This window comes from Adelges cooleyi, unplaced genomic scaffold (assembly GCF_023614345.1).
Source record: "Adelges cooleyi isolate 19-005CV unplaced genomic scaffold, UGA_ACOO_1.1 ACOO_flye_CR_arks_rails_tigmint_CR_PRNA_1, whole genome shotgun sequence".
In the NCBI taxonomy this organism is placed as follows: Eukaryota; Metazoa; Arthropoda; class Insecta; order Hemiptera; family Adelgidae; genus Adelges; species Adelges cooleyi.
The window spans coordinates 4,995,213-5,015,263 of NW_026095751.1; the positions used below are offsets into that span (position 1 = coordinate 4,995,213).

Consider the following 20,051-nt stretch of genomic DNA (forward strand, 5'->3'; position numbering starts at 1 on the left):
TTTAAGTCGATGTACTTACTGAACGCAATTGAAAGAGACCGCGTGGTGACGTGTGAAGAATGGATTCGATGATTTCCGTCGTCGATTTTTACGGCCATTTCGAACAATCGTGTTTGAATTTTGTATCAGCTGTTAAAAAAACAAAACAAAAACGAATTAAATAATATCATACAATTTAAAGGGACATACGATCGACTTAATCGATTTTATTGTACTCAGTACAAAATTGTTGACTCAGTTTTTGCTAAGACGTCGATAAGCGATTGCCAATGATTAATTACGTGTAAGTATCTATTTACAGTCGTTTTAAAATGTAAAAATAAAAACTACACAATACTATCGGCGGCAAATAATAATAATAATAGTTATTAATCTATAATATGCGCGCTGAAAGTTTAATAATAAATAATAATTGAAGGTTGAACCAGGCCACGAACACTGATAATAACTAACACGGGGAAGATGCTTATCACACAAAAAAAGCGGCGGCCATCTTCTTAAAGCTACACCACTATAATGTTATATCTAAACATTATTATTTTTAGTTATGTATGGATATAACACAAAATACTAAATAGGTCTTTACAAAACGGTCGTCACATTTTTATTTCCATTGATTGTGACCCTTTTGCTTGTATCTATTCTATGGTTAAACATCCATATAACGTGCTAAGAACCAATTTGTAAATTTTACAGTAAGTATCAATGAAAAACAACATTTTTACTAATGGTTTGATAGAGTTCCATGTTCAATGCACGATGATTATGTGCGATAAGGAAATCGTTATGACTCTAAAAATAGGTTTATTTACGATATTCCGCAAACTGGTCAAAAGCAGTTATACGGATAGAACCTTCATTGTTTCTATGAGCTAACGCCGTGACTTTGAAACGTGGAAGAGTATTACAGCATTCGCGTGACCGAGGGAATAAATAAGAAAAAACTAAAATCGAATATATTATTTAAACTAGAGATTCTGTAGTAGATATGCATAATATTTTTATCCATCTGACAAAAGATGCGGTATTTCGAGGAAACACGTTATGAACAATTGCCCACGATGATTCCGAATTTTTGTCTTTTACCACATCGATTTCGATTCGGTACCTAAATCGCGTTACGATTTCATATCATATCTTTTGTTCATTAAAACCGTTTATAATATGTCACAATTCAGACATTTATTTTAATAATAATAGGTACGCTATACGGACGGAGACTTTTTTTTTAGACGGGATTACGGGAACGGTAGAAAGTCGACGACTTTGAGGCACCGTAATATATATATACCATAGGTCGTAACGTGAAACGAATACTAAACAGAGACCGAGCAAAGGGGTTTCGAACACGTCTAGCGGTACTGTAAACTCGAATAACGCTCTTAAAATTACTCGGTTTTCTTTAACACCCTTATTTTCTAAGCGTTTATCTTATAGTCGATCCGGAGTTTTTTACTACGAGATACGGTTTTTTTTTCTTAAAAGCCACCGACCTCGCCCGTGTGTAACTAACGATGTTCGTAGCAGCATATTTTGTGGGTATACACGAGACCGGCCCAGGAGGTACTACCGAGTCATCCCTGCGCCTGTACACGGCTCGAAGTCAACATGTGTGCGATAAATATTTATCTGACGACCGATAGGGCGTCCACAGAAAACCCATAAACGAAGACCAGCGACCCGGTTTTCATTTTTGTCATACACACCCGTTACACAATACAGATTGCTCACACGGACGAACAACAAAACCGCGCAAACCAACGCAGTAATTTTCCATTGCCTTCAACAGTCCATTAAGCCGTCGAAATGCAAGTTGTTTCGCAAGTCAGTGTCAGTATACCACTCGAAGATAAAGAGACAATTGGCATGGTGTATGGAAAATAGTAATATTTATACTAACAAAACAAATGTGTATAATACACTTATATAACTAAAACGAGTTAACACAACTAAATGTTGGGTCAAGATGCTAATGAAATGTACATTTTTGTTTGCTGTTCATCGCAAATCTAAATTTTCGGAAGGTAATGCTTGAAGAATATGCTGGTAAACCTAGCGGTTTTTAAATTCTACCCGGCAAATCCCATCGCATATTATTAGATAAGAACATAATACGTTGAATATTGTTATGCTTAATTTATAAAAGTTGTACGGTCTCTTTTTTATTCCACGTGGTCCGACCGGCCCCCGTATAATTTAAAACGTATTGTAATACATTATAAATACTAAGCCCGGTAACTCGATTTCTGAGAAAACGCAGTAGATTACAAGTGCGCATTTCATTGCCACCATCTGCGGTCGGAGTCGTCAGTGTTTATCCGTTCTCCTTACATACATAATATACACAACACAATAATACGTGTTGTAAAAAAAATGGATAAAAGCGTACGCTGGCTCTTTTCTAACCTTTAAGGTTATCGTTTCTCTTCACAAATCGACAAGGAAAAATACCGTTATTATACCGTTACTCCAATAAAATAGCAATTGGATTAAAAACAAATTCGGTTTGTGTTTGGATAGTATAAATTATCATCTTTGTTGCAAACGCCCAATATATTAGAGGGAAAGTGCGATAAACAAATATAGGGCATTTGTAAATTCAATTTTTTTTCATAATAATTATTATGATTATTATGAATATTATAATTATTATTAATTACAACCAACCATTTTTTCTGTGTGTATTTTTTTAATCGTGTGAAAGATTAATATTAATATTTATACAATTAAAACTACATATTGTACATATTAATAAACATTACATTTACATTTGCACCATTTGTTTAAAAATATCCCACTAGAACCTGCTCCATATGCACAGCATAAAAAAAATTGTTCAGCTGTGATTAAAATACACTTAATTTATTTTATTATGATAACATTTATTTCTGATTTTAAAATTAACTTCGAATAATTTCAACTATAGATTATTTTACTTTTCAAATATATGTAAGAGAGAAATGGATGGAAGTTTGTTTTGCAGCGATGGGCCTCAATGGCCTTTAAAGCTGTTTGAAGAAGAAGAAGAATTTACGCACAAATTGACTTATAATATCCTAGGCTGCTTGTAGTTAAACACAACCTTAAGAGTTGAAAATTAACAGTTATTATTATTTAAAAGTATACATAAAAGAGAAAATGAAAGCTAGTGATGCATTTGTATGCATATAATATTATTATGTATTATGTAAATAGTAACAACAATGGTTCATATCAAAAGGCCGGAACGCGCGAAAAAAACGCATTAAACAATTTATAACTGTTTAATTTGTCTTTTAGCGGAAAGGTGCAACAAAATGATTCCGACAAACAACACTGGACAGTGGACACCAATACACTTAACCGTCCTGACTAGTATATGTAATATACGCGAGCGCGAACATATTTGTGTGAACTATTACACGCCAAAACGATTTTTAACCAATTAACTATTCATTCATTATTATACAGGTAAATGTGCTCGACGTTGTCGTGACTGCTAGTCAGAAACTCAGAATGAGTCAATCACTGCTACTCAAGGTTATCTCTTTCTTCCACAAATATAAATATTATTAATAATAATAAATTAACAATTATCGTAAGCATATATTAACACTGCGCTCTTCGTTGTCTTTTTTTCTTTAAGTTTTTACGGTAACTGTACTAAAGAGTTTAATTTCTTAATGTTTTTCCTCGTTGAAACGAAATGTTTGCATCGAAACAACGGGGAAACAAAAAATGTATAACTGGTTTTGTACAATTTTACAATATCGAATCATGATAGTCAATGAATTATCATTGACGATAATGAATTTAATATAAATATTTTACCAATGTACGCAAAATAACAAAACATAACATACCTACACTTTTTAATTTAATAATTAACTTTTTGGTTATGATCACTTCATTATGCCGAGTGAAGTAATGTTATTTTATAACATCGACTTAGAAATATATTACGCATGTAAATAGTATATATGATTTGAATTTATTAACCTTGTTCGTGGTCGTATTAAATTAAACGCTTAATGATAACAGTCGAAACGTCGTATGCGAACACATTTTGTGTAGAAAAAGTAAAAATAGTAAAAAAAAAGTGAAATTTTTTGATCTCATAATAATATTTTATTTTTCCCGTTATAAATCTGAGTACGAACTACGATGATGAATTTTAACGGTTATAATATGTACATGTTCGTAAATATTCAGTATGTTTGTTTTCTAGCACAAAAATTGCGGTGTTATGTAATAAATTAATTGTATCGTAACACGGTGTTCAAAACTGTCATTTATTGTTTTAATTGCTGTATCCACACGTGTACACATTTGAACTTGTAAATATATGTAATAATAGTTCATCGATACGCGCGTTGACGACATAATATAACCGTAACGTCAAATTGATATAATAACCGTGGGCTCTTGGCGGTCCTTGAAATCATAAATTACACGGCCTTCTATGGAGGTCAATAACGAACGAATAGGCGGTGTATTATAACAATTATTATATAATTAATTTCAAGTTGACATTAATATTCCAAAGTGAAAACAACGCAGACGTTCAATGTTCATATTTGATATTCTCATATGTGGGTAAAAAATCGAAAACGAATGCTTTGGTGTCTAACGGCAACAAAAATGTGCATAGTCATTCATCACATAGATTATATTATTATAGTAACAAATAATAAAACATTACGCTGGGTCGGGTGCAGCAATCGCAAGAAGTGTGACGAAATAAAAAAAAATGATTCGGCAAACGAAAGGGAAAGCAAATTTAACGAAAGTGTTGGAAGCCATCTTTTCATCTACCCACTCAAAGGCAATAATAATATGCAGATAAATAAATGCACCATAAATTATAGTGATTTTTTTTTATCTCGAACTAACATTGAAATGGTAAAATAGTGATGAAAACATTTAAAAAACGGAATACCACCATCCACCAATAAGCTGCTTAGTAGGGTTCCAAAATAAAATATGGCGTTTCATTTCATGATAATCTGAAGCAAACTTGTTAATGTTTTAAAAGACACGAGCTTCGTTATAACAATTAAAATAACAACATTTTAAAGCCGAAGTACGAACTAGTGTTTTTGTTTTTAATTTATCGACAATTATTACTTTTTATTGACGATGGATATTATTGTAATGGAAGTTAATGATTTTATTATTAACACGTGCAAATTTAAATGAGATAAGAAATATTAATACGGTGGTGGAATTGTGTTTTGGCAATACATTTCAATGGCAATGACTGGTACAACAATAACAAGTTAACATTGGTCAATGGACTGCCGCACAGAGTTCTGAAAGTTAATTTTAGTCGCTCAAAATTCCCACTAAAAAATATACAAAAAAATTGCAAAACATTTTTGAATTATTAAGTTCAATGCGTTTCTTAGATATAACATAAAATTTCACGGACATATAAGTACCTGGACGTGTTTTATTGCGATTTAAAGTTCAGTTATTGTAGTTAAGCGGTTTTATTATTTTCAGAAATTCATTGATTTTGTTTATAATTTTTTAACCACCTAATATATTTTTTAAAAACTGTTTTAATTTGAGCGTTATGACTTATGTCTGACAAATAATATATTATACTGATTGTAAGCTTAGTAATAACGTAGAAAAATAATATTATTTATCAAGCTCCTAAGCGAAAACCCCAAGCAAACAAACTGCTCGAGTTAGTGTACATTTGAAGTGATGACTTGATAATCGAATAAATAATAAAAAAGTAAATATTTTGTTTGATTATGACATTAACCTTTAAATTTGGTTGGCCGACGCGATAAGCGGATGCTTTCATCGATACTCGAATAGTCGAATGTGAAACAGATTGATTATTTATTATAATTTATAACTGTAACACAACAAATCGGTTTCGTAAATGCGTATATTCAGTTATTTTTTTTTAACCAACAAGGTTTAGTCATAAATGTAAAAAAATAATTATATAACAGAGGGGGTGGGGGTTGACTGTTATGGAAAATAAAATATTCGTGTTTTATCGAATTTTTCCCACCCGCCGAGACGCGATGTAAACAAAACCCACTGCCACACACAAACATGAAGGAATGCACTTATAGTGTACTGTATATTGTGCGTAAGGGTGGACTATCTAAGTAGGAAGATGTTCTGTGTTCGGTGAATTCGGCTAAACTGAGTTTTAGCACACTCGGACCCGTATGGCCGTATCGATCTAGCGTGTATTTGCGTGGGGTAGGGAAATACGACTCCTCTCTATATTATAGAATTTATATACACACCTATTTCTGTGTCTCAACTGCCAACATAAACTAAACGGCTTTGATAAAGTAACACATGTTACAGCCGATGAGCAGAAGAAGTAAGGATATTGTCTTCGCCGCCGCTACATTGCTCTGTACAACACGATTTTAGAATAACAACAAAAAATGGTAACATACTGTTGTTAAAGTATTAATACTGTTACATAAAATATAGATCTATAGTTTCGAGGTGTTTAAATTGAAAGGGGTAAGTCCAGATTACGATTAAAATTAAGTTAATTTTTTTAAGAAAAACATACACATTATGTTTTGACAAAACAAACGCAATTATTTTTATATTATAACATTAAACTGTTAAAGGTTTATACTTTCGTTCTTGTTCCATAAAAAATATGGTCAAATTTTGCTGTACAATGTTATTACACAATTTTTGACTCGAATTAAATTAAATTTGACTATAATTATTTAAATAAACTAATGTCAACCTAAAATGACCGATCGGTCGTGTTTTGTTAGTTTAAGGCCCTCCCCTTGAACTTTTTTTTGTAGAATCCCCTCTTTACTATTTTATCGCTACATCACTGTACATCGTACATGGTAGTTTTTCCTATGAACCTTTAATTTTTACCCCTTTAAGCGTTTAATAAACTGCTCGTACAACGGACAAACGCATATGCCGCTTTGAGAGAGAGAGAGAGAGAGAGAGAGAGAGAGAGGACTATCTCTAAAAATGAATAATCTATTGAGAATAATTGTGCACGCGCGCGTTTTTGTCGGGTAATCTATCTATCATAGCATCAACAGCTATATGATAGAACGTGTTAAAATTTCAAGAAACAGATCGACAGAAGTTACTGTGGCATCAGCTGTACGTATGTTTTTAAAACGTTATGGAATTCGGGTGCACGCCGGAGAAAACGGTCGGACGGTGAAGGGTAGTATATATTATTATTATACACAACAAAGAAGGGAACAAAAAGAAACGCGTAGAAGAAACCTAAAGCCAATAAAAATGGGTCGACCCCGCCGTGAACCGGTCCCGCCAGTGATACGCGCGGCGTTTAAAAATATTTTTTTTTTCTGTAGACTTTTTTTTATTTTTAGAGGTCGTTGAACACGTCTCACTGGAAACCGGTCCCCCGCCGCAGTCGATGCAAACGATATTCGTCTATGCGTTATCCTTGAAACGGGACAAACGACGAAAAAATATATAATAATATTATAAATACCGAGTTTTCCAAATCTGAATGCGATAAAATAATAATATTAAAACAACGCACGAAAATTACACTTCAGACGCGAGTCGAATCCGTTGGACTTTATTTTATTTATAGTTTTGTTTTCATCGCGCAACCTTCGAACATTTAAATCATAATATTATATACTTGTAAGTTATAACACACTTAATAAGTTCGTCTTGTAAATACCAAGCGCGCGTTTACATCGCTCGTCGTTGCATACATAAATATAATACAATTATCGTTGGAACAATAATTCAAACCCAATGACGAATGCAACGGTCAATGGCAATGACCCAGCCTAAATAACTGTTTACCTGTTGTACACTAAACTGATAATCGCCGTTCAATTATGGATAATTTCGTTTTATTAATGACAAAACGAAGAATTCTTTACTTGATTTTACGAGTATGAACTATAAAAAAAAAAGCTGCGTTTAGCGCGTTATCTTTGCTATTAGTCTGAACTTGTTTTGATATGATCCCAACACGTGTAATAAATTGGCGACACACGGCGTCAGATCACACATTCTCAGATCCGGGCAAATCCCATTAACATGACATATAAACACTACACAAATCATGTACTTATTTTTTTTCACCCGGAAAATATATTATTTTAATATAAATTCATCATTAAGGACTAACTTTCCTTCCAACATACTAATATTATAATTTATATACAATATTAATAAACGGTACTTGAGGCGAGCACGTGTTTTTAAACACACTTTTTTAATTATAAAAAACAACCGATAATAATCTATAAACTACTCTTATTGTTCAAATTTGTTTAAGAAAATATAAACGTCTATAACAAAATATTATGATAAGTCCGGCACTCATCGAATTCATTTTTCAAAAATATTTCGAAAAGAAAACTTATGAACAAGGTTCACAACGTTATAATTTTCATTTGTGTGTTTTCTGAGGGATAAATTAATGAAATGTCGTAGAATGTATAGAGCAGCAGAATTGTTTTTATCCTAAACTGAATGTGTTGAATAACTGACGACAAGCGTGGTATGCATGATTCAGGTTATACCAGCAGTCGTACACTTTGCACCGGGCACATGTGGTTTGTAGGTTAAACTACTAGAGGAAATAATTTAAAAATAATTTGGACACCCGACTGCTTGTAATTATCAACTTTTTTTGTTTGTTTCTAAATTTTCACGTGTGCCTCGATCGTTCATATAGTTTTACAATTTTTCTTTATACAACATCTAATCCACTCTGTATTGTTCTATATATGAATTGTTTGATCGGATAAGAGCGAAACCCCGGCGGTTCTATAAAAGCGCGTAGGCACTAAGTCTGTTGGATAATATGGTAAGTTAGAAGTTATAACGCATTTTATGTAGCTATATTATAAAACCGTGAAACGTAGTAGTGTATTTACGTCGAGGCAACTCAGCCGTTTTCCTCGATTTATCAACGTTATTACTTATATTGTTTTTATTATTATTTAAAAATATACATAATAAAAAAATGTATAAACGAGAAAAAACTACAGATTATTATTGTTGGTATCGAAAACACAACTCGATTTGTGCTCGAATGACGTAACTGTTCAAAGATTTCGCGGCCGTTATAATCGTATCAGTTGTATTATACTATTATTATTATAATAGCCGATACATCCAAGTACGCGATAATTATTAATCATCGTGTAATCAAGAGGTAATTGTTGTTGTTGTTCTAACGGCTTATATCGAATTTATAAGTGTCGCCATGGAATACAAATTTATATACTTGGATCGACGATGACACCTTAAAATAATAATTATTATGATAGCTATAATATGATATAATACAAAACATTTATTTTGGTAATTTTAAACACTTAATGGTTGATCCAAACCCGAAATACCGAAAAACGCAGTCACTCCAAATAAATAATTAACTCCTGACGTCGAATGGAAATCGCATTAACGTTAAAATAGCGCCAACAATTTAATTTTCGCAATAGGGTTAACTAAAAAGCACAGGGTAAGAAGGGTATTAGTTCATAATTTAGACATTTTTGTATGCTGCCTGGCCAGCGATAGAGTGTGGTCCATAGGAGAATCCACCGGTGAGTATATCTAAAAATAATAAAATCCCTCTGACGATGACTGTTAGATTTTATTTAACACCGTGCCGTATACATAAAGTAAAAACTATTTGAATGGTCAATGTTTATTTATAAGTTATGAATGAACCAGAAATGACGCACGTATTTTCTTTTTTGATAATTTCTAGGGGAAACAATTTTCCACTCAGTTTTCTCTGGACGTCGTTCGCACACATTCTGCATAACCCCGCCGTGCAAGGTCGTAACGGATAGTTTAATGGTTTTTTTTTCCTGTTTAATTTCCATCGCCAACGGGTATTGTGTTTTCGTTAGACTGTTGTCATGCATGCGAAGCGTATATACGCATGTATATATTATATATTTATGTGCGCCAAGTTTATCAAAACAAATGCAACAGAATTGGGTCACCTGCTGCGGTTGTAGAGTAGGTATATGCAAAAAAAAAAACCATAAAATACTGCAGCGCGTGTCGGTGAGTATTTCATTCTTAAAAAAATAATAATAATCCAACTCTTTTTTTTTTCTCTCATACTACTATTGATCTACTGTTGTTTTTGTCGCATAACTACATTCGGCATAAAAACACATTTTTTTTATCAACGCGTACCTAATAAAATCAAAAATCTGAATCAGTTTTAAGATTTTAGCCATGTCGATGTTTATTTATTTATTTAAATTTCAAACACCCGGATGTTAACTCGGAGAACATTTTTTTTTTCACAACTTGAAAAACCCGCAAGTAGCGCGTTCGAAGAAATAATTGTAATTTAATTTTTTTCCATTTAGCGTCGCTGTTCGTACTGGTTTGGCGTAGTCAAGTTAAAATATAAAAAGCAAAATATGGTAAATCGATGCGAGGAAACGACAACCCGACGCCGCGTTTCAATCAAAACGGTATTAGACACTATAGGTACACAATACTAAATTAAGTACAAAGGCGGTTCAAAGAAACTGTTTTGGCATACGTACGACGCTGTTTAAAATTTCAAAGTACAGAGCAATAGAGAATGTGGCAATTTCATCTTGTAACCCTGACTGAGATGACTCGACAAAATATCGATGTATGTTAAAATGGCATTGCACTTTGTAAGTAGATCGTACTATTATAATTTGTTTAATAATAATATTAATGCAACGAAATAGACATAGTGTCATTGTAAAACTGTCTATCAAGAAAAATATTAACGAGTAAATGTACAATTTTAATTCAAATAGGTTAAATTGTCGTGTGTAATGAAAAAGCTTCACATAAACTAAAACGTATGTAGGTATTCAAACGTTAACTACTTGAGATGTGTTACATATAAATAGTGTGTTATAGCTTGGGCTGTTATCTGAACCCTTCCCCATACACCCATTTTTATTTTACCCATTTGTTTGTCCATCGTAATTTTTTCTTATAACAACCGATTTATATACCTAGAGGTTAGAGGTACTAAGCTAAACTAATACGTACCGCGTATGCTAAAGGAAAGAAAAATATGTCACAATTTCTATAGGTGCTACTTGCCGGTGCGCGGCAATTTGTACGGTGTGAAAAAAATGTGTAACAATACCCTGGCCCAAGAGAGAACGAACATGCGCAGAAACCAAAACGCGTTATTCCTGACTGCGCAGGTACGTATACGAGAATAACGCGTTTTAGCTTCTAGTATTATAGTTTGCAATGAAAGTAATTTTCTAGTAATTAAATTAAACCTAACGGCAGGTATATTTACAAATTCTGAACTGGTTATCGGAGCTTGATTTTTCAATGTACGGTATGGTATGAAAATTCACACAATGGGAAAAAACGCGAAACACGTCGAATCACAACGGACGTCCGGCAATCGTAGTTACAACAATAGGTTTATCGATAACGCAATGCATAGTAATGTAATCGGGTCTTTTTGGGTGCATGTTGTTCTATATATTATTTTATCGTCTCAATACTTAGGTCAATCGTTACGAATAGACTCAGGACACTGATTAGAAACGAACATAATGCACAGCTGCTGTTGTTTCATACCGAAAAAGCCAAGGTCGCGTTTACCAATCTCTATACTACTTTATAGAGTAGTAAAACTCACCTAATGCCTCCACCTAACCCCGGCTGTAGGACACAACAGATAACAGAATACTGTGTTCCTTGAGCACAAAAAACATACAGTGGTTTCGGGTAAACGCCATTTTATTTCGGTTATAATTTTAAAAATCTTTTCTTGTTGCCGTATACATCGAAGTAATAATCCCTGTCTTTATAACAAGCGTTATGCCAACATAATATTAATATCTCAAATACCATAATTATTTACCGTTGATGTTAACACACAGGGTTGACAAAAAAAAAAAAAAAAAAAGTATATTGATATTATTTTAACGTCGAATACAACGCAAATCGCAATGCCTAAGAGCATTTCATTTTAGAACCCTCTGTTTAGTTTGCCGTACTGACTAGCTGGTTTAAAATTTTTTAAAAAACAAAACCAATGTTTTCATTATAAAACGACATTTATAGAAAATAATTGTTCATTTATTATATTTTAATATAATTTTAAAAAAAATAAGATTTTTAACTTTTCAAAATTCAGCCACGGGCAAAGATAAACTGTACGTGTTCTATTACATTATTCTTCCAGATAGAATTAGATTCATTTCTCGAAAACACGAAAATATAAGACAGTTTTCTTTTTTTTCTTTCTATAGTATGAAAATGGTCTTTGTAAAACTCGAGCTTATTGATACCTTTAACCTATAAAAGTAACAGAATGTTTTGAAGTCACAGAATATTATAATACAAATTTATAAGTGACACGTGGAAAAATAATTCTTTATTTTATCTACAAATAAATTGGTTCTACATGTTACAACCAAACATTTAATAGTTATTATATAGCCCTATATTTTTTTCTCAAGTAAATAACTCATACTATAGCTCTAACACTAGATTAAATTAAATAATTAAAACTAAAATCAATTTTCAGTCAACGATACTATTTTTATTTTGTAGATTCAACAAATTTTTTTTTTTGGTCACTTTTTTACAGTTCACCCATGTATAAACCAATAATAAAATGACTCTTAAACACAATACTTCCGTTGTCTATATATATATATATATATAATAATAGCGAATTTTAACAGGGTATGTGACATGTACTGTGCGAGCGAAATTTTAAGGTCCTCCTTACAAAAATTGCTGATTCGGGCGAAGGTTCGTAGTAACGAACAATTAAAGCGATTAAATTAGCGCTAACGGCAAGCACGCAAGCAAATTGCATTTAATCGTAACGGTAAGCTTTTACGGGGGTGAAGGGACGACAATGTAAGTATAATAATATTAACATTTTCGCGACTTTTGCCACGTTCGTTATTGGTAACGTCGTGTAATTTTTCTTATTGAACAAATGAGAAGGTGGCGCGGTGACGATCGCAGAAGAAGAGGGGAAGGTATGCGTACCTATAAAAGAGAACGGCAGTCGTTTTAGGTGAAAGCGCCTCCCCTTCCCCTCCTCTCCGTCGTCGTCCACGCGTATATATAATTCGGTGAAAGTGTTTTCTTTGCGGGAAAAAAACGTCGCGGAACAGACATGGAGCGGCGCGGGGTTCATCAGTAATACACATGCAAAGGGGGCGAGAGGAAGAGGACGCCCGCCGTGCCCTCCCCCCTATGAAATCGCCGCTTCCTCGTGTATTTATAATAATGTAAAAAGAGAGAACACTGTACCGGCAAAGTTAGGCATGACAAGGGGGGGGGTTGGCGTAACGCCTCCGTTTACAGCTGTTGAGCACACAAACACATAGACTCGACGGCAAAAGTTTATCAAAGCGAAAAAAACCACGTCGGGGGGAAATTACACAAAAATAATATTGCATTCTAATTATTGCCATTACCGGTAACGTCCATGCTGCTTACCGCAGCAGCAAGCGCCATTCACAATACAACAAGACAATTCAAATCTGACCAGTACACAAAGCTGCTAAACCCGTTCAAAAAATTGTTTACGCGTATATAATATGCAATGAACCTAGTTTTGAATGGTACATTTTAAACTTCGAAAATTATGTCGAGGTGGTGACGCCCTTGTTGCTGGACTACGCCTGGAGCTTACTCGTGTAAACATTTTGTTTCTTTATTGGAAAATAAACTTAAAATTTAAAAAAAATGAGTACATTTGTTTTGCTTTATTAGTAGCAAATTTCATTTCCAGCTAGTCGCATTATTTTTATCTCGCCTTATGAGATCGGTCATTAGTCTAGCGTTCGGACGGGTGACCCATAAAGTAAAAATAAAAGTTAACCATCGCCGGCCAAATGCTATCCGTCACCTACTGGAAATTCGGCGAATGCCACAAAACGGTCGTAAAACTTAACGACAATATCGAACACGACACATATTAGATAAACACAGATCACTTTGGATTAGATTGTTGGTACACGTTCCTTACACAGAGTTTTCGTCAAATAAGTGCGAACAAAATATCTTCAATTTGTGTTCCTATATGGCATCTAAAATGTATATACCGTCTACAAAAGATAACGCGACCGACACTTTTGTTTTACCTAAAACAAACACGTGTAAGAAGTTTGAATAGGTCGAGTGGTTTTTATTGACAATGAAGTCTTCCCTGTATGTTCTGTAGGCGGTTCTTCTGTGTGCGTCAATGATATCAGTTCCTATAACGTAGAGTATTGTGGCTTTGATGGATTGCCGTCAGAGCAAGTTTGCGAGAAAAACAGTCCGTTACACAAAATGGCCGGTGCTAAAAATATAGAAAAATGTCTACTCGTGTATAAAAAACAAATGCGGATGTCCGACAACGATACACGAGGCATGTAAATGAAAAATGGTACACGCGACCTTGCGATTTTTAGCATTTTAACAACAAAAAAAGGTACTACCGACTTTCTCAGAAGACACAATCGAGTCGGATTTCAACAGAATATTTCCAAAAAAATATGATCGACTGCCAACGGATGGATATACACGCTGACATTTGTACGGTACTTTATTTGACAATGTCGACAAAATTTTGGCATTGATAATGATTTCGTTAATTGAAAAAAAAATACAAAAACGTTAAACAATGCAAAATTTGTGCGCGTGTATGTTCATATATATATTACACACGTTGCAAAGATATTTGACAAGGCGGATTGCCACAACGATCGTACAAGAAATTTCACTTTCGAACGCGTTTTCCTACAAACTACTTTTACATGTAAGCCAACTGCCGACGTCGCCGTCGTTTATTTCTTCCGTTCACTTGTATAGGTCACTTTCAAACAAAATTCCTCTGTCTCGCCATCGCCGAGTTATTATCATTGTATACAATATTATTATTTAATTAGAATGACGGCGGTATCAGTTTTGTGTGTCAATATATAATCAATACAGAGCTAGGTGGGGTACCACCACCGACGGCAAACGCGCGGTTGACTCGAGGGGATTTTTTAAGGTCGTCGCTATAATACCATATATATATATATATGTGTGTATGTATATTATACACGGTGATCCAAGCTAATTTTAACCTTGATCGACACGTCAGACACGGTGTCGCGCAATTTGCCCATAATATTTTATAGATTTACCACACGTTATAAATAAATTATAATAATACGATATGCGTCGAGAAATATTAACACGTACATTTATTGACAATTTGACATCTAAATATAAAATCATCTTCAAAAAGTTAACAGCTTCGCGTCGAGCCTATATCAGCCGTTTAGTGAATAATAATTATTGTTATTATGAGCTAATAGCTATAAACGACAATTTCAAAGATAATAAGGGTGTTTAGAACCCGTCAAATACTAATAATATTTGTCTGTGGTGCATAAATTACACTTGCTAACTTGAATTTAAAAAAAGTATGTTAATAAATTTTAGTATTTAGTTAAAGCGAGTACAACTTGTTAATTGTTTTGTATCCGTAGCATGACGCTTAAAATCAAATTAATACTATGGACTGTGCTAGTAGAAACAATTTACAGGCCACATTATATATTGCACTGAAGGGCTAGGTCAGGGTAATTTACCAGAGTTCAAACCAAAACATTCGAATAAATATAATATGGGAAGATGTGTAGAAAATTAGGTTCTAGATTAGATAACGAATACTGGGTAGATACTGGTGGTCAGCGCAGTCCATTTGATTAATATGTACTGTTTTAAATCATGCCGTACAGCAATTCAATGGGGTTCAACTAGGGGAAGATATTAATCATTAGGATATGCGTCGGCCATGTTCTTATTTCGCAAACAGTACATTGTTATAACAATAATAGTAAGATAAGATTAGTATTTTTTTTAGAAATATTAGTAATTGAGAACATATGACCGTCGCGTCGCGTTTTTGTTTAGATTAGAAGTGTCTCTTATTATATTATTATGGTCAACTGTTGACTGTTGGAAATACTAATAAACAAAAATAATCAAACTCGGTCATTATCACACAAAAATGAACTGCCAACTGACGGTTTTAAAAATAACCAAGTTTCTAATCATCCGTCTATTTTTAACAGCTATTGTGGTTCAAACAATATATTTATATATGTATTATATAACATCAGCGTACAACTATACGAATTAAATGTGATAACCTTAATAATAACTATTAATAATAGGTACATGAACAATATATTGTTTAGACAGTGAGACATTTTGTTTTATCAATTTTAGTTTTTAATTGAGACAAAATTACACAAATCATTTTTTGTAGTACGGTTTTGTAAAAAAAATAATTCTGCGATAATTAATTACTATCTGTGTTTGAAAATAATTACTTGAGACAATATGCAATTTTAGTGACGCAAGTTAGACAAATATATACTAGCCGCCAACGGCGTTTTAAAATTTCTCGATCCGATAAGAAATCACAAATATAAAAAATTTAGTACGGTGCTACGATATTGAAATGTTTTAACCGTCAACTTGATATAATTAATAGCAACGGCGAACGGTTGCATAAACGACATGGAATGAGATGCGTAGATACTGAACGAGTGGAACATATGTTGTAGAATTCAATTAATATAATTTAATAGTACTCCGTCATAGTGTTATCGTAATTGTATAACCAGCGATAAGATAATTTTAACTCAACAAATGATACGTACCTTCTTTGGCCTACTGGAGTTATCATTTTCGGCGAACGCTAAAATAACCGTACTTGGCAAATAGTGTGCAACTTTCTGAAAAAAAGAAAACTCAAAATTAATAATTTTGTATAAAAAATGGCATCAGAGATAGCAATATCCGGGTCGTTTTGTTTTTTAATACTCTGACCCAGTTAAGGTTTTTTTGGGTATGCATAAAGCAAAAAAAAAAAAACAAAAATACTTTAAAAAGTTTTGAATATCTTTACGTCGTATAATATAGATTAGGAGATCACGCGTTTAAAAAATAATAATAAGTAAAATGTTACAAAATATGGAAAATATTTTAGTAGTAAGGATAGTCATAGTCCGTAATTAAGTGTGGGGGTAGTGGGTACCCGTTCTACCTGCAACTACAGGTACTTTCATTATTATAGGGAAAGGAAGTAGGGTCATGTGCTCCCCGATATATACTACAACGGGATGTTACAGAACAATAAATGTGCCTGTCGGTGCGATATTATTAATGTTGTTAATAGACTTAACCCGCATTACGTATATTAGGGTCAAGGCTATCGGTAGTATACGTAAGGATATAATATTATTACTAGGATAAAACATCGATAAATAAACGTCAACGGTGTCGGGAATAATGAGAGGCGATCGGAAAAACGCAATAGTACAATATGTACACTTGGATTCGGCGAGAACTATCCAGCTCGGCATTCTGGCACAACGTAACCATACTTATTATTTATACGTTAGCACAAAGGAAATCGTCTAACGATGACGTGTATCCGGCAACGCTCGTAGGGTACCCAGTTATGATATTATTTTTGAAGACAAATTCCTTTTCGTCCGGTTACTGATTCATAACGATAAAATTTCACACCAAGTATTTTTTGACCTTATATAGAGAAAAGTGGGAACACTGCGATGATGTACACGCGTTTTGCCCTCGTGCGAGATCATTGTCGGGGTCTGATATAAGAAAAATTAAACCGACCTTATGTGAAATAAAAAAATGTATACATACATCGCTGGCCAACATAGATGGCATTGGGTGTACAATATAGTTTAGATAGTGTACATAACATAAACTGGCTATGTAAAAACCCGAAAAACATTTAGACAGACAAAATATAAATATATATATAATAATTTATCACGGCGACATTGAGGTAAAATTCTATGTAATACGGGAGCACACGGTTCCGAGGTGGGTCTGGATTTTTTCCTCGGTCGTTTATTATAATAATAATAATAATATACTGTTTAACACACACGCGGCATTGACAGAAGGGGAACTGCAACGCCTCAAGGCTATATACGACCATCGCACGCAGTTTTTTTTTTGTTTTGCAACTCAGTAACACTACAGCGCGAGACCCCCACTACTTTATACTACGGTGTACGATATTAATTGCTGACACAGATTCTGTTCCATTATAATAATATACAAGACGGAGGCGATCGGGCGCGGTGTGTAGTGAGTAAAAGTGAATTTTTTCAAATCGAAAACGAGTTAGGTGCTCATTGAACATAAAGAAGATACCTACTTTCTTGTTACGGCGACTACCAAAAAGCAAAAGCAGACTGCCTATATTATAATAGATGCTACACTATTATTACTTTATTATTAAAAATAAGAATTATTAAACGTCGCGTTACAACAACAAAAAAAACTTTACTCAGAATAATTTTATTATAGTTAATCAATTTTTTTACAAATAATTTGTACCTATATTGTATTTGTACCTAATGCGTCAAAACTCAACGTTTTATACTAAGTACATGCACAGATTAATACAGGTTAAATGCAAAGCTGCTAACTGTCAAATTTTATGCTAGCAACAAACCGGATTTTTTTCAGAAACGTATTCATGTGTAATTTGGCCGTTTTAACGGCTTAGTTCTGAGGTGTTATTATAGAAATTGCATTTGTTCATAATAGACGTTGTGTGTAGTAATGTGCACTATACATAAGTCGTTGGTAACGAGTAAAGAATTAATAATAACATTTAATTAACGATTCTTGGAATTTTAAGTATTCAAACTATGTAAGGTAATTATTCTCCTGTAATTCACGCACCGACAATGTGAAAATAAGTTATATGCACCTTAACTTCGATAAAAACCGTCCATTAATATCTTTATACCGTCTTATCCATATACCTACACAATATAAATGGTCAATTAATGATGGGATAGTATTCAGTATCACCATGGTTACACTAGGTAGTCGAAATAATAGCAATGCGATATCTAGATAATTTATTTGTCATTGGGTAGTTACGATTAGTGGATTTCGAAAAATTCAGAATAAAAACAGTAGATATAAAAATGGATAAAACCAAAACACGCAACGAATCGTGTAGAAAATATACCTCTGAATGCCGAATGATTATTGTGCATTGATCATGAATAAGTTAAAACTGATAATAGGTATTGGACTGTGCACGTTTGCAACTGTGTCGCAGCTGTCACCAAGCATGGTATTTAATTTATATAATTCGAAGGGAAAACTTTACACGGATAAAAGAACCGTGTAAAAAACAATACGGAAAAACGGGCGGAATTTGTAGGGAATTAAATTATTATTCCATTGACAAGTACGTGCTCGGGTGGAATAGGATACATATAAATGCGCCTATGTTGCCTAATGTTCAATTAAGCTTTTGATCTGTGGACATTAGTTAGGTTTATACATCATAATATATATAAACAGATAAATAAACGCAATCAGAGAAGATTGGCTCGGGAACGCGCATCAAAACCCGGTCGATTACACGGTTCGACATATTTTACACTCGATAACTTTTAACACACTATTTCTCAACGGCGCGTACAACAACTTCCGCTAAACACTCATAACGTTGAAACACCGTGATCTAAAGTAAGTTTTTAACGAAAAACCCTTATTGCGCTCAACCACGACAAAATGAAAAACAAGTCGTTTCAACTCTTGCGGCGTTGCACAGACAAGTAACAAAATTTAACGGTTCGTTAAATTGGAATACGCCAATCAAGCTTTTAAAGAGTAGCGGCTGTTTAATAACAATATTTAAACAGTATGATTTCTTCAATCAGCTGAATTCTATAGTTAATGTTAATGACAATCAGCCAAATCAAGTCGTAATACATTTATTATTATTATCATTATTCATTATTATTACTGGTAATGTGTATAAAAACAGATTAAAAAAATATTACAATATTATTATACAGTTTGTGAGCTGCTATTGTATTTTTTAGTTTTATAATATAATATATTTGACATACATTCAGAACGCTCAACAAAATCTGCTAGGTTCGATCGGTAAATACGAATTTCAATACTAGTTTCTTGGGCATTTATGTATGTAATAAAACAAAAAATTCCATTGAGTAGTCTAAGACTCAAGCCTGGCCTAA

At 33.4% G+C, this 20,051-nt stretch overlaps 1 protein-coding gene across 4 annotated transcripts in view; it reads right to left on the reverse strand.

Annotated features, from left to right (window-relative positions):
• LOC126836337 (lysine-specific demethylase 9) overlaps positions 1-20,051 on the reverse strand; it is a 77,207-nt gene that overhangs the window by 30,760 nt on the left and 26,396 nt on the right. For all 4 annotated transcript variants that reach the window (XM_050569597.1, XM_050569577.1, XM_050569605.1 and 1 more), the window contains 2 exons: positions 16,659-16,733; positions 20-129 (listed from right to left, as the gene is read on the reverse strand). The gene's annotated coding sequence lies outside the window, so the exon portion shown is untranslated. The remainder of the gene's footprint in view (positions 1-19; positions 130-16,658; positions 16,734-20,051) is intronic.